Raw genomic sequence first — 12,060 nt, 5'->3', positions numbered from 1 at the left:
CCCCCCTTCCCTCCATCCTTCCCTCCCCCCTTCCTTCCTTCCTTCCTTCCTTCCTTCCTTCCTTCCTTCCTTCCTTCCTCTTTTGGAGTGCTTTTTGGAGTATGGGGGCGTGGAGGGAGAAGTGGGGATTCCTGGAAAATCTGGGGTAAGAAAGCTCCAGTGTGTTCTCAGACCTCACCACACAGTGTTGCTCAGGGTGAGGTCTGAGGACACCCTCATCAGAGGCATCTGAGGGGCTTGTGTCACATGCAGGGTTCTGAACCCCACAGCAGACCTGCCCAATCAGAAGCTCCGACGTGGGCCCTGGGAGTCTGGGTGTTAACAAGCACTGGGTATACCCGGCACTGCTGAGGGCCTGCAGATGGCCGTCGCCCTCCCTTTTCCTGACGGAGCCCTGTTTTGTTCAGGTGTCCACCCTTCCTTGACAAAACTCGAGGGGCAAATCCTGATTTGTCTGAACAGACCCAGAAGCCCCCGGTCCTCCTGCCAGTGACGGGTTTAGTGGAAGGCAGGGGGCTCCGTGCTGACCACAGAAATGCACAAGGATTGATGCTGGGGGCTGCTGGGCAGATTTCCTTGTTCTTTGAAAAACTCCTCTCTTCTTCCACTAGATGCTGTGGTTTGTGTGTGATGCCTGGAACCAGGGTGGCTGTCTTGCAACCCAGGGACCAGCCAAGGGCAAAGCTGAGAGTGTCCTCACTGATGTATCAGGCAGGTGGGCCACTAGTGGCCATTTAAAATGTTGAGACATAATTAATAGAACATCAAATTTACTGTATTAAATATATTATATATTAATTAATTAAATATATAATAATATTAAATATATGATAATATATAATAGAGTGACTTTTTTTTTTTGCTTCACTGTGTTCACAATGTTGGGCAACCATCACCACTAATTCCAGAACATTTCTATCAGCCTGAAGAGACACCAATACCTACCACCAGTCACTCCCAATTCTCCCCTTTCCCCAGCTCCTGGCAACTTCTAACCTACCTCTGTCTCTGTGGATTTGCCTATTCTGGACCTTTCACAGAAGTTGAATCATTCAGTATGTGGTCTGCCAGGACCACCTTCTTTCCCGTGGCGTAATGTTTCCAAGGTTCATCCACACTCTAGCGTGGGTTAGCACTCTGTTCTGTTCCACGGGCGAACAATATTCTGCCATACAGACATCCTCCATTTTGTTCATCCATTTGTAAGTTGAGGGGCATTTGGGCTGTTCTCGCTCTTTGGCTACTACGAATAATGCTGCTGTGAACATTTGTGTACAACTTCTGTGAGGAAGTACGTTTTCAAATCTCTTGGGGATATACATCAAGTGGTTCTTAGCTTCCTAAAATCTAGGTAATATGGCAGAAAGCTCAGAGGTCGACTCTGGAGTTTGACCACCTGGGCACAATTCCTGGTGCTAGCGCTTACTAGTGAGGGGACATTGGGCAAGTGACAGGACATCCCGTGCTTCAGTCCTTCTGTCAGATGCTGCTGGCAACTGTCTTATCTCCATAGGATTGCAGTGAGGACTCAACGAATTAATCCAGTAATATGCCTTAGAACTCTATGTGGCACATAATTTGTGCCCAGAAAATGCTAGCTGTTGTCACTTTTTTATAAAGATTTTTATTTTATTTATTTGAGAGAGAGAGAGTGAGGGAGAGAAGGCGAGCCAGGGGAGAAGCAGAGGGAGAAGCAGATCCCCCCTCCCCCACCGAGCAGGGAGCCCAACATGGGGCTCCAGGATCATGACCCGAGCCGAAGGCAGACGCCCAACCGACCGAGCCCCACAGGTGCCCCAGCTGTTGTCATTAATGTTATAGCCACACACCAGAAGGAACTCACTGGAGATTTTTCCACTGAATTTATTCTTACCTGTCTCTGGGGAGCGGGGTGAGATAGATATCTGTCTTTGAAAACACCGTCATCACCTCCATCAGCCCTCCTGATGATCCAGGCAGAGTGCACACTGGCCGCACTGGTCAAAACAACCCAAAGAGTGGCCAAACAAGAGTGGCCAGTGGTACCACCTTCTGTTTCCTCCCCTTGTTGGTAATTATTGAAAATACCGGCTTTGTCTTTTGGTACAAGACACAAGACCACTCTGCTTCCCTGTTCTGTGTCTACAATTCTTGCACGGTTTTGATTCTTCTTTGGTCATTACCTTTTATCAGAGTGCACATTTCCCTGGGCTCTTTGCTCCGTACCTCTATACATCTTTTTAGCTTCTCGTGTTCAAAGGTCAGCATTTTAGTCAGACTAGTAATGGCCTGCTTCTCCCACCCCACCCCAGTTCCAGCCAGCAGGAAGGCTGGTCTGCCCTTAATACCATGCCTTCGTCACGGCTTCGAGTGAGAAATATGAGACAAGATATGGCCTTGGGAGAGGTCTGCGGTCCTCCATTTCGAGCATTCCCCGAATGTCATAATTAATGTGTTATAATTAATAACTAGCACTGCCCAGCCTGAGCTGAAATTCACAACCTGGTCCCAGGGGGCACATGCATCTTGGTAGAGCTACAGTTCCTGGGCCCGTGGTTCAGACTCCTTTAGTGTTACGGGGTGCCTCCTTGCCAGGCCTGGAACCCCGAGGCAGGTCGAGGATTTGATTCAGCCGCCCTGGGGCTCTGGGCCTGAGAGGCCTCCTGTCCCGAACTGACCATTGCAAACATCCCGCTCTGGGAGACCCGATGGCACCCCAGCCAAAGGACCCCAGATCTCAGTGTCCAGCGCTGGGCCCATATCTGTGAGTTTCTCTTGGCCACGCGGGATGGTAGCTAAGCAGCCAGGCCCTGGAATCAGAGGGTGCAGATGCAGCTCCTGCCCCTTCCTCTAGCTGTGTGATCTCGGGCCAACTCCTTCCCTCTCTGAGCCTCAGTGACGTCATCTGCAAAAGGGAAGAGAAGACAACATCCACCTTACCCCGTCATTTTGCACATCACACAGGATGACATGAAGTGCTCTGCAGAGTCTCCGGGGGTGAATTCTCACCAAAGATTGGCCGCTGTCACCATCACCTTGGTCACACTCAGCCTTCCCTCCTTGTCCCTCACCACACTCAGAGAAACCCCGTGCTACTCTGAGCACCCACGGGCCTCCCACACCCCTGTTCACACCGTGTGTAGCCCTCGAGGCCCCTCCTGCCCCAAAGACCTGGCCTCGGGGCGGCTCTGTCTGTGGACGTTTCCTTCCGACCCCTCCCCCCATCAGACAAGTGCTTCCCAGCCCACTGTGCCCCCGTGGCTCCCCTGGCTGTCTCTGCTGTCCGGGGGTGTCAAACGGAGGCCTGGCATCAAGCCCCTACCCCGAGGGCTGAGGCCTGGACTGACGGGCCAAGTCGCAGCCCCTACCCTTGCTCCAGGCCGAGCCGCTTGGCCAGTGTCTGTCTGGTGTATGGGCGGGGCGGGGCGGGGGGGGGTCCCACCTATGATTCATGAAAAGGAAAAAGACAGAAGCGCTGTTCTGCTGCTCACAAAGCCATTCTAGAAGGTGTTCACCTGGTGGGAATGGAAGTGCACTCGGATTTCTCAGTGGAAACCCCACGAGCTGGTTTTCTAGGTCAAGGAGGAGGGCAGAGGGGCTGGGAGAACAGGCCTGGCTCTGGCTGATGGACAAGGTGGACCAGGGCAGGAGGGGGCAGAAGAGCACTGAAGGGCATGGCCAGGTCTGGGCAAACTTCAGCTAAGGGTCGGACCTTTTGTCGGGGTCAGAGCCCTGGGCTGGCGCTCTGGCTCCACCAGGGCCTCACATTACGAGGCTGATGAGCAGGAACCTGTAGTTCAGCGGGAAAAACAAGCACGGGTCGGCTCGGCTTGCCCCGGCTCCGGAATCCAGCACTCATTACACAGCCGTTTTCACGTCTAGGCCTGGAATGAAATGTTGAGCTGCCGACGGCTTCCTACAAATTCCTCGGTGTTTTGTTTAAGGGGAAGAAATGCATCCAGATCTTACTCCGGGCTCTCCTTGCTCCGTCAGCCACAAAATAAATTAGGTCAAACGTTGTAGATTTAATCTCACTGTGAACTGAAAACATAGTAGCTCTCCTTGCCATCGGAGAATCTGCGAGCGCGCGGTGACCCCCAGGTGAACCGGAGGGGCCGGCAGGTGCAGCTGCAGGGACTCAATGTGACATTCACCGCGCTTCTTTGTGCCCTTCTGAGAACTGCTGGGTAGCGCTTGGAACTGAATACTCCAGGGCTTTCCCTCACCGGCTCACGATGACCCGTGCGAGGCAGAAAAAAAGGAGAATTTGAGAGAGAGGCAAGAAGAGGGAGAGTGGCCACGGGCAAAGGGGGCAGATGCTCCAGGCTGCGGCGGAGGCCATGGTGGTTCCCATTAAGGGCAGACGCTGCCACAGGAACCACCGGGGTAGAAAGAAGCCATAGAAACAGTGCTTGGTAGACAGACGGCTCTCGGCTTCTCGGCTTCCCGGCAACCCGGAGGCGGCGCCCGGTCCCTGCTGGCCTGATGGGGAGGAGAGGGGAGAGAGCGCCGCTCTGGGCGGTGGGGGTGGCGCCGGCCAGGTGGCCAGAGGCCTGGAGAGTCTGGAGGCTTGGGGCCTGCAACGGGCAGCTGCTCCCTGGGTGGATTCGCTGCAGCCAATGGGAGCCAGCCCCCCGAGCCGCTCTTTTCTAGGGAGAAGGCTCCCGGCCCCACCCTGCACAGCCACTCCCTCGCGAGGGACCCTCGGAAGGTGCCCCACTCGGCAGGAGCATCAGCAAGGCCTGGCCTCTGGAAAGGTCGTGGGGGAGTTCAGAGCACAGTTAACCAACTGATCTCCGCGGGGATTTCGTTCTGGCCAGACAAGTCCCCCTCTCCGTGCGAAGGAAGGCAGTGAGAGGTGAAGTCCAGTTTGAATCGCAGGGAAGGCTGGACTCTAGGGGCTCAAGGTTGGGGGCTGCATTGGCTCTCAGATGTGCGGTGGCAGACTTCGGTCCGCAGGAGTCATAGGATTGAGAGAGAAAGGGGTTTGACCCCCTTACAGGTACCTTGGGGAAGGCCTAGAGCCCCCAGAGCCCCTGCTCCTTCTCCCTGGGATGTCCCCATCCACGCATGAGTGTCACCTACACCAGCAGCTGGTGCCCAAGGGTGGGTCATGCCTGAAAGTCGCCATCCACAGGAGACCGGGCAGGTGTAGGGAGAAGGGCTGAGGCAGCCCGTCTTAACTGCTTGGTATCTCCAACCACGTAACAACCTATGAAGTCCCCAAGCCTCAGCCTAAAAAGAATCATATTTTTAAGGGATTTTTGCAGAAGGGCCAAGAAAAACCATGTTCTGTCGTCCAGGGTAGAGCCGTCCTCTTGCCATTTGTAGGAACCCAAAGGGGAGGAGAGGGAGAGGGTCTAGTTCCAGGGCAAGAGGAGACCCCTTGGGGACAAGGGGTGGGAGACAGTCGAGGGCTCATCCACCGAGAGCTTGTGGGCCCACAGTGTGTCCAGTGCCGTGTCAGGCTCGGGGGATTTTGCGGCTGATAGGACCTGCTCTGGCCTTAGCAGGGCTCACGGGCAGGTGGTGGTGTCACTGACCTTGCGGTGTTTTGGGCAAACCCACTGAAGTTCTCCTTCACCGTGAGCCTCCCTCCCAACCAGATGCCAGCAGGGGAGCCTGGGAAGGGTCCATTATCTGCTGCTCTGGGTCACTCGGCACAGAGGCCCATCCACCTCCCCCCCAACCAGGAGCCCTAGGGCAGTCACCTTATGCACAGAGCACTGGCCTGGGAGTCAGGAGCCTGGGTTTGAGCCCCAGTAACCTCCCTAACCCTTTGGCCAAATCCCTTCTCAAGTCTGAGCCCAGTTTCTATCTCTTGGCTGTGGTGTAGAGCCCTTATGGGCACGTGCCCCAACACCTGAGCTAGTCTGAACTCTGTGGCCACTGGGCCCACCCCCAAACCCTGAAGCAGCCCCCGGGGATTAGGCTGTTCTGAACGATGGGGCCAGCCCCAAGCCCAGGAAGGATGGGAGGATCTGAGGCTCCTACACTTGCCTTTTCCATGTCACAAGAGCACTGGGGTGACTTATTTCCCAATGACCTCCCCACTTTCAGATTCAAAATGGGCGTTCCCTGAAAACACCTCCAACCCAGGAACAAAGATGCCACCAAAGTGGGGCAGGGGAGGGACATCCAGAGGGGGTGCTGAGTTATCTTTCTCTCAGGGCCCAGACAAGTCCTTGGCAGGACTGGGCAGCACGTCCCAGAGACTCTCTGGGTGAAGAGTGAAGGTCCTGTTGCTCCTGCTCACCTCCAGGATCTCCAAGATCATGCGTTTTCCTGGGCTGGGTTGGGGCTGCAGTGTAGGTGCTGTGAAGGCAACAACTTTGTCTCACTCACCACTCCTCACATGCCTGGCACATACCCGGTGCTCAGTCGATGTACATTGGCTGACAAAATGACCTGACACTTGCCTCCCTCCGTGAGGTGATGGAGGGATGGAGCAGGTGGTGCTGGTGGGGAGTGGTCTGCTCTCCCTGCCCGCGCAGACAGTGAGGAAGTAGACTTCTCTCCCGTGGCTGGTCACTCATGAGGCAGAGCTCCACCTTGGCCTGGAGATGCCACAAAGCCCCCATCTTCTTTGTTGGGCTTTTCCTCCTGGCTCTGGACACTGAAGGTCCATGCCCCTTTTTCTAGGCATGGCCCCAGCCACAGGGACAGAGTCCCTGTCTAAGCAGTCATCAGCTTTCCCTATAGGCAGCTGATTTAAAAGAGATGCCAGGGTCATGTGCGTAGGCTTTCCACAAGGCATTATCCGCATCCTTACCATGCTCACCCCATGCACCCCATGAGTAGTGAAGACCATTAATTTGTGAATACCATGGGTTCCCTGGCCACAGAGAACACCAATGTCAGGGAGGATTTGATCAGTCCCACAGGAGATGTTTGGAAGAATTGCTCTGGAGGCCCAACGAGGGAGAAGAATCACTGGCCAGGAAGCATCCAGAAAGACTTCATGATACACTGGAGAAGAGCCTCGCAGCACAAGTGGGGGCCAGCAGGTGCAGAGGGAAGGAAGGACATTTCTGGGGAGGGTAGAGCATGAGGACAGGCTGTGTTCATGGAACATCTATTGGTGGACTTGGGTGCAAATGTATCGAGAGATGTTGGCATGCCATGACCGTCTTGATATTGCAGTTCTTGCTCGGTGATGGGCATGAAGCAGGCACAGCAGAACAACATAACACGACACTGCGAAATTATAGCAGGTAAGGATGGAAGGGGGTCTGGGTGCACACTGTGGGCGACTTCAATGCCAGGGTCAGAAGTTGGCCTCTTCTGAATCCTGTGGGTAGTGGAAAGCCCCTGAGATTTCTGAGCCTTTCTGATTTCTGATCAGCATTCCATTTTAGGAAAGTATCAAAAGCGGGTATTCTATCTCTTTGGGTAAATTTGAAATTCACTATGCAGAGAACTTAGTTGAGCTGATTCCATCTGGAATATTGGGCCTTGGTGGGGTTTCCTCTTCAACGATGACTCCTTCAACATCTAGAATTTAGAATGTGTCAAGACATGCCCTCCATCCCCTGCCCTCCGGGGCAGACCTGAGGTTAGGCAGGACTGTGAGGTCTCCTCTAAGGAATGGTGTAGACCAGAGCTCAGGCATTTATTTATTTATTTATTTATTTACTTTTTCCTGTAAAGGGCGGATAGTTAATATGTTAAGCTTTATGGGCCCGGCAGTTTCTGTTGTGGCCGCTCAAGCCTGCCATTCCAGATGCAGAGGTACAGGTGAGGGGGGTGGCTGTGTTCCAGTAAAACCGTACAAACAGTGGATTCGGTCCTCGTGTCACAGTTTGCCGACTGCTGGGGTACATGGCTGAAGGATTTGGGGCTCAACCCTCTCTTCAGGCCATGATGCTTCCCTTGTCCTCAGGCGGGGCTGTCACTGGGGATGAAAACCCACCCTTGGTCCGGCTGCCCAGATTCAGAGCCAGGGCTGATGCTGGCTTCTTCCGTCCCCGACCCCAGCGATGGTGTCAAGCCATGACGACTGACTGAGGAGTGAGATGTAAAGCTGAAACATGCCCAAAGATGTTGGCTTTCAGGGTGTGTTTAAGTGGGCTCCTGAGCTTCTGTACGATGCCCAGCAGCTCCCTGCTCCCACTACTCACCATTTCACAAAGGGCCACTTGCCAGAAATTCCTCCAGTGGCCACTGTTGACATTGCTGTCACTCTCTGTGGGTCAGTCCCCACCACTGATGTAACAGACAATTTAAAACAGGCTTAGAAATGCTGTCAACCATCCTTTTGAGCAAAGCCTGCCAGGACCCGATTAAACAGGGCTTGTAGCCGAAGCCGTTCTTCCCTTGATGACACATGGTAAGTGGCAGGTAATCCGCGTCCTAATCTCCTTGCTGCCCCCAGAGGCTTACAGTAACTGATCCTCCTGTGAATGCCACGGAGTCTGATTGAGTTACCTTGAAAGGCCAAGGCTTCTTCCTGCTCCTTTCCTGATGGAATGCGGTCAGATAAAGGCACCTTGAAGTTGGCCACGGTCTCCTGAAATGTTGCTCTGAAGGGAAAATTGGATTTCCCCTAAGCTGTGAGAGGACTTTTTTATTTTCCCTGAAGCATTTCGCCGAATGCAGCCAAGGTGGCCAGTGCGCACCTGTCTGCAGGCCACCTGGGAGGGGTGGAGCGGCGGCGTGGGGAGAACCCTGGGGGCTAGCCTGCTTCCTGTTGTGGTTTCTGCCTTCAGCTCCAGGGTCAGAGCAACCCTGGCCCACGGGGGAATTTCACGATCCACATTCTGACTTTTCCCACCACAATCAAGACCTGCCCCAGGGCCGTGCTCCTGCGGACGCAAAGTGTTCGTGGTGCCCTGGGACTGGAAAGCATCTGAGCACACAGGGGCTGAGCGGCTTGATTCAGTCACTGGCAAGCTTTCCCTGCATCCTGGCCCCTCTAGCTGGGGACCTGGAAGGCAGCCTGGTGGAGCAGAAAGAGTCCTGGACCGGGTCCTTGGAACCTGGCCTTGGGCCTCTGACTAAATCACTAACTTGCCTGGTGGGTAACCCGGACCCCATGCCTTCTCTTGGCCCATCTGTAGATTGAGGAAGTTTAGTGAAAATATCAGTCAGGTTTAAGGTTGCCAGATTTGGCAGATAAAAATACTGGACACCAAGTTAAATCTGAATTTCAGATCAACAAAGAATTACCGCTTAGTGTAACTATGCCCCATGTAACATCGGGGACACACTTATACTAAAAAGTTCTGTTTATCTGAAGTTCGAATTTAACAGAGTATCCTGTACTTTATCTGTCAACCCTCCTCCCTTGGCTTTCACCTCAGCTGGTTTTCTGAATCTACACTGTGAGGTACATGGTTTTCGTTTTGATATCCAGTGGCTTTAGGTAACCATGCGTAAAAGGTAAGAGGGAACGGTCTAGATAATTCTGGAAAGTACCAAAGAGATGCTTAGTGAGTACTGGTTGCATGCATGCATGCATGGTCTCCAAACAGTTCACCTCCGATTCACCATCCACTGCACCTTTGTAACTTTTGTTTGCCCTTCAGGCCATATATTTCCAGTCTAACGGGACCGCTGGGTCTTCCCAATACACACCCCATCCTTTCCAGACCACTCTGTCTTTGCGCAAATGGTCCTCTTCCTGGCACCCACATCCCTCACACAGAAGGTAAGTATCACACAGGGAGCAAAAAATCATGGGTGCTGATTGGGTCTCACGTCTACCGTTGTGGATTTTTGCACAATTTTCTTTAATTTTCTGCGCCTTGGTTTTAGCATTTATGAAACGGAGGTGACGATAAAACCCGGTGAGGCTGATTTGAGGCACAGATGAGCTAATGCATGTCTGGCATTTAGAAGACAAAGTTCTTCTAATCAGGGTTCTTACTCTATTCCATCTACAAATCCCTAATCCCAACCGTCCTACAAGGGTCACTCCTGATTGACCTCCACAGAGCCCTCCTGATCGTCCTTTTCTTACAGGTAGAAGGCAGGGTCTCCCTTTAGCTACATTCCTGGAATGTATCCTCCTACCCAGCGCTTTGGGATAAAATAAAACATGGCCATTTCTCCCCTGTAGATCACAATACTTTGTGGGAAGGACCAACTCAACCACACTTGGGTGTCTACATGTTGCCTGGTACATAGAGGAGACCCAAGACATCTTTGTTGACTGAACGAAGTAACGAATCAGTTAGAACACACAGTGGCACATTGGGGAGGGTATGTGCTACGGTGAGCGCTGTGAATTGTGCAAGACTGTTGAATCACAGATCTGTACTTCTGAAACAAATAACGCAACATATTTTAAGAAAAAAGAAAAAGAAGAAGATAACAGGAGAGGAAGAAAAGGGGAGTATGTCAGAGGGGCAGACGAACCATGAGAGATGATGGACTCTGAAAAACAAACTGAGGGTTCTAGAGGGGAGGGGGGGGATGGGTTATCCTGGTGATGGGTATTGAGGAGGGCACGTTCTGCATGGAGCACTGGGTGTTATGAACAAACAATGAATCATGGAACACTGCACCAAAAACTAATGATGTAATATATGGTGATTAACATAACAATAAAAAAATTAAAAAAAAAAAAAGAACACACAGTGGCTACAGAAAGAATTTCCTGACAAGTTAGAGGATAGGATTGTTACCCTAGGAGGTTTTTTTATCCGGTGCTCCCACCAAATAGCTGGGAGATCTAGGGAGGTTGGAAAAGGAAGATCCCATCTAGCGCCAACCTGGTCTATCACAAGGGGAACAGCTTGGTGTGGTTAGAAAGAGCAGAGGATAGGAGTCCAATGGAGGCATCCAAAAACCTAGCTCTGTTCTTTCATGGCTAGAGACCTACAGAAACTTCCACTTCCTCACACGTGAAAGGGGCGTAAGAATGCTTCATCTCGGGGATGGGATGGGGAGGGCTTGGGTACTGAGGAGAGATGAACATCGACAAAGGGCTGCACAGAGAAGAGACTATGCTGATGGGTACTGTCTAGCGTCTAGTTACTGGGTTCAGCTGATGCTGGGTCTGGGGCTATTTGGGTGCTTCCCTTGTCCACACAGACACAGACATGGGGCTGGGGGCTGAGAGTGGAGAATCTGGCAAATTCTCTCTCCCACTGAGCTTTTCCTGTGGCTCTGAGCCTGATATATGGTGTGCACGTTCCTTACACCCCCAGCTACTCAACCCAAGGATAAAGGTCATTCTGAGCTTCAGTGGTTTGAGCTAGTAAAGATTTTTATAAAAACTCACTGTCTTGATTTGTGTTCAAGTACTTTAAAGTTCACATATTTCTTATTTGAACTTTGCTGGCTGTAGTCATTTCATCCACAATCAGCCTGGATTGGTTCTGCTTATTCAGAGCCCATCAATTACAGAGAACCGGACTGGAGCACACACTGCCCATTCATTGGCTTCGCCCCAGGCTAGCCGATTTATCTGACATTTAATAAGGAGTTTTAGATTTTGCAGCTTATCAGGAGAGCACCGTGCGAGTGCAGGTGAGCCAGTGAATCCCAAATAAGTGGGCTGCTCAGGAATCTCTTCCTTTTAACCCACTCTTTGTCATGCACCACGGCTCTGCCCGTCAGAAACCTCCTATCCTTACCTTCTTCAGTTTTTGTTGGGCCTTCTTTCTTTTCTTCAAATTGTTTCTGGGTCTGGGTCGGTGTTTTAAAATCACGTCCATGTTGAGAGACCGTGGGGAGAATTCCAAATCCAGCTTCAACATAAGCAGAGAAACTCTGGAATTGCAAACAAGGATTGGGGAGCTCTGCTGCCCGATAAAAACTCTAGTCAGCAGATAATGCTGCATGCCAGGGAGCTAGGTATGGGTGTGGCTGAGATGAGGTCCCTGCCCTACAAGGACGCATGGTGTGCTAGGAAAGCAAGGCCTGGACATAAATAACATAAATCTCAGGGTGACTGAGCCACCACTTTAGTAGGGGTATAGACAGAGCATAATGGGAGTGGTGGGGGTGGGGGAGAGATTAATAATCTCCTTGATTTGTGCCGTTTCTTGGAGGCTCAGACAATGAGTGCACATTTACACATTTGACTACATAAAGAACTTTGTTTTATTAGGCTACTTTCCAGTTTCTTTTGAA

At 52.0% G+C, this 12,060-nt stretch overlaps 1 long non-coding RNA gene across 1 annotated transcript in view; it reads left to right on the top strand.

Annotated features, from left to right (window-relative positions):
• The window catches only part of LOC112830441 (uncharacterized), a 49,949-nt gene extending 40,378 nt beyond the window's left edge, over nt 1-9,571 (top strand). Inside the window, exons 2-3 of the long non-coding RNA XR_012375884.1 lie at nt 6,856-7,193; nt 9,507-9,571. This is a non-coding gene — a long non-coding RNA (uncharacterized lncRNA). The remainder of the gene's footprint in view (nt 1-6,855; nt 7,194-9,506) is intronic.
• The last annotated feature ends 2,489 nt before the right edge of the window (nt 9,572-12,060 follow it).

Source organism: Callorhinus ursinus, unplaced genomic scaffold, assembly GCF_003265705.2.
Source record: "Callorhinus ursinus isolate GAN/ISIS: 27379988/994484 unplaced genomic scaffold, GSC_fseal_2.0 scaffold58, whole genome shotgun sequence".
In the NCBI taxonomy this organism is placed as follows: Eukaryota; Metazoa; Chordata; class Mammalia; order Carnivora; family Otariidae; genus Callorhinus; species Callorhinus ursinus.
This window is presented reverse-complemented; position numbering and strand designations above follow the sequence as displayed.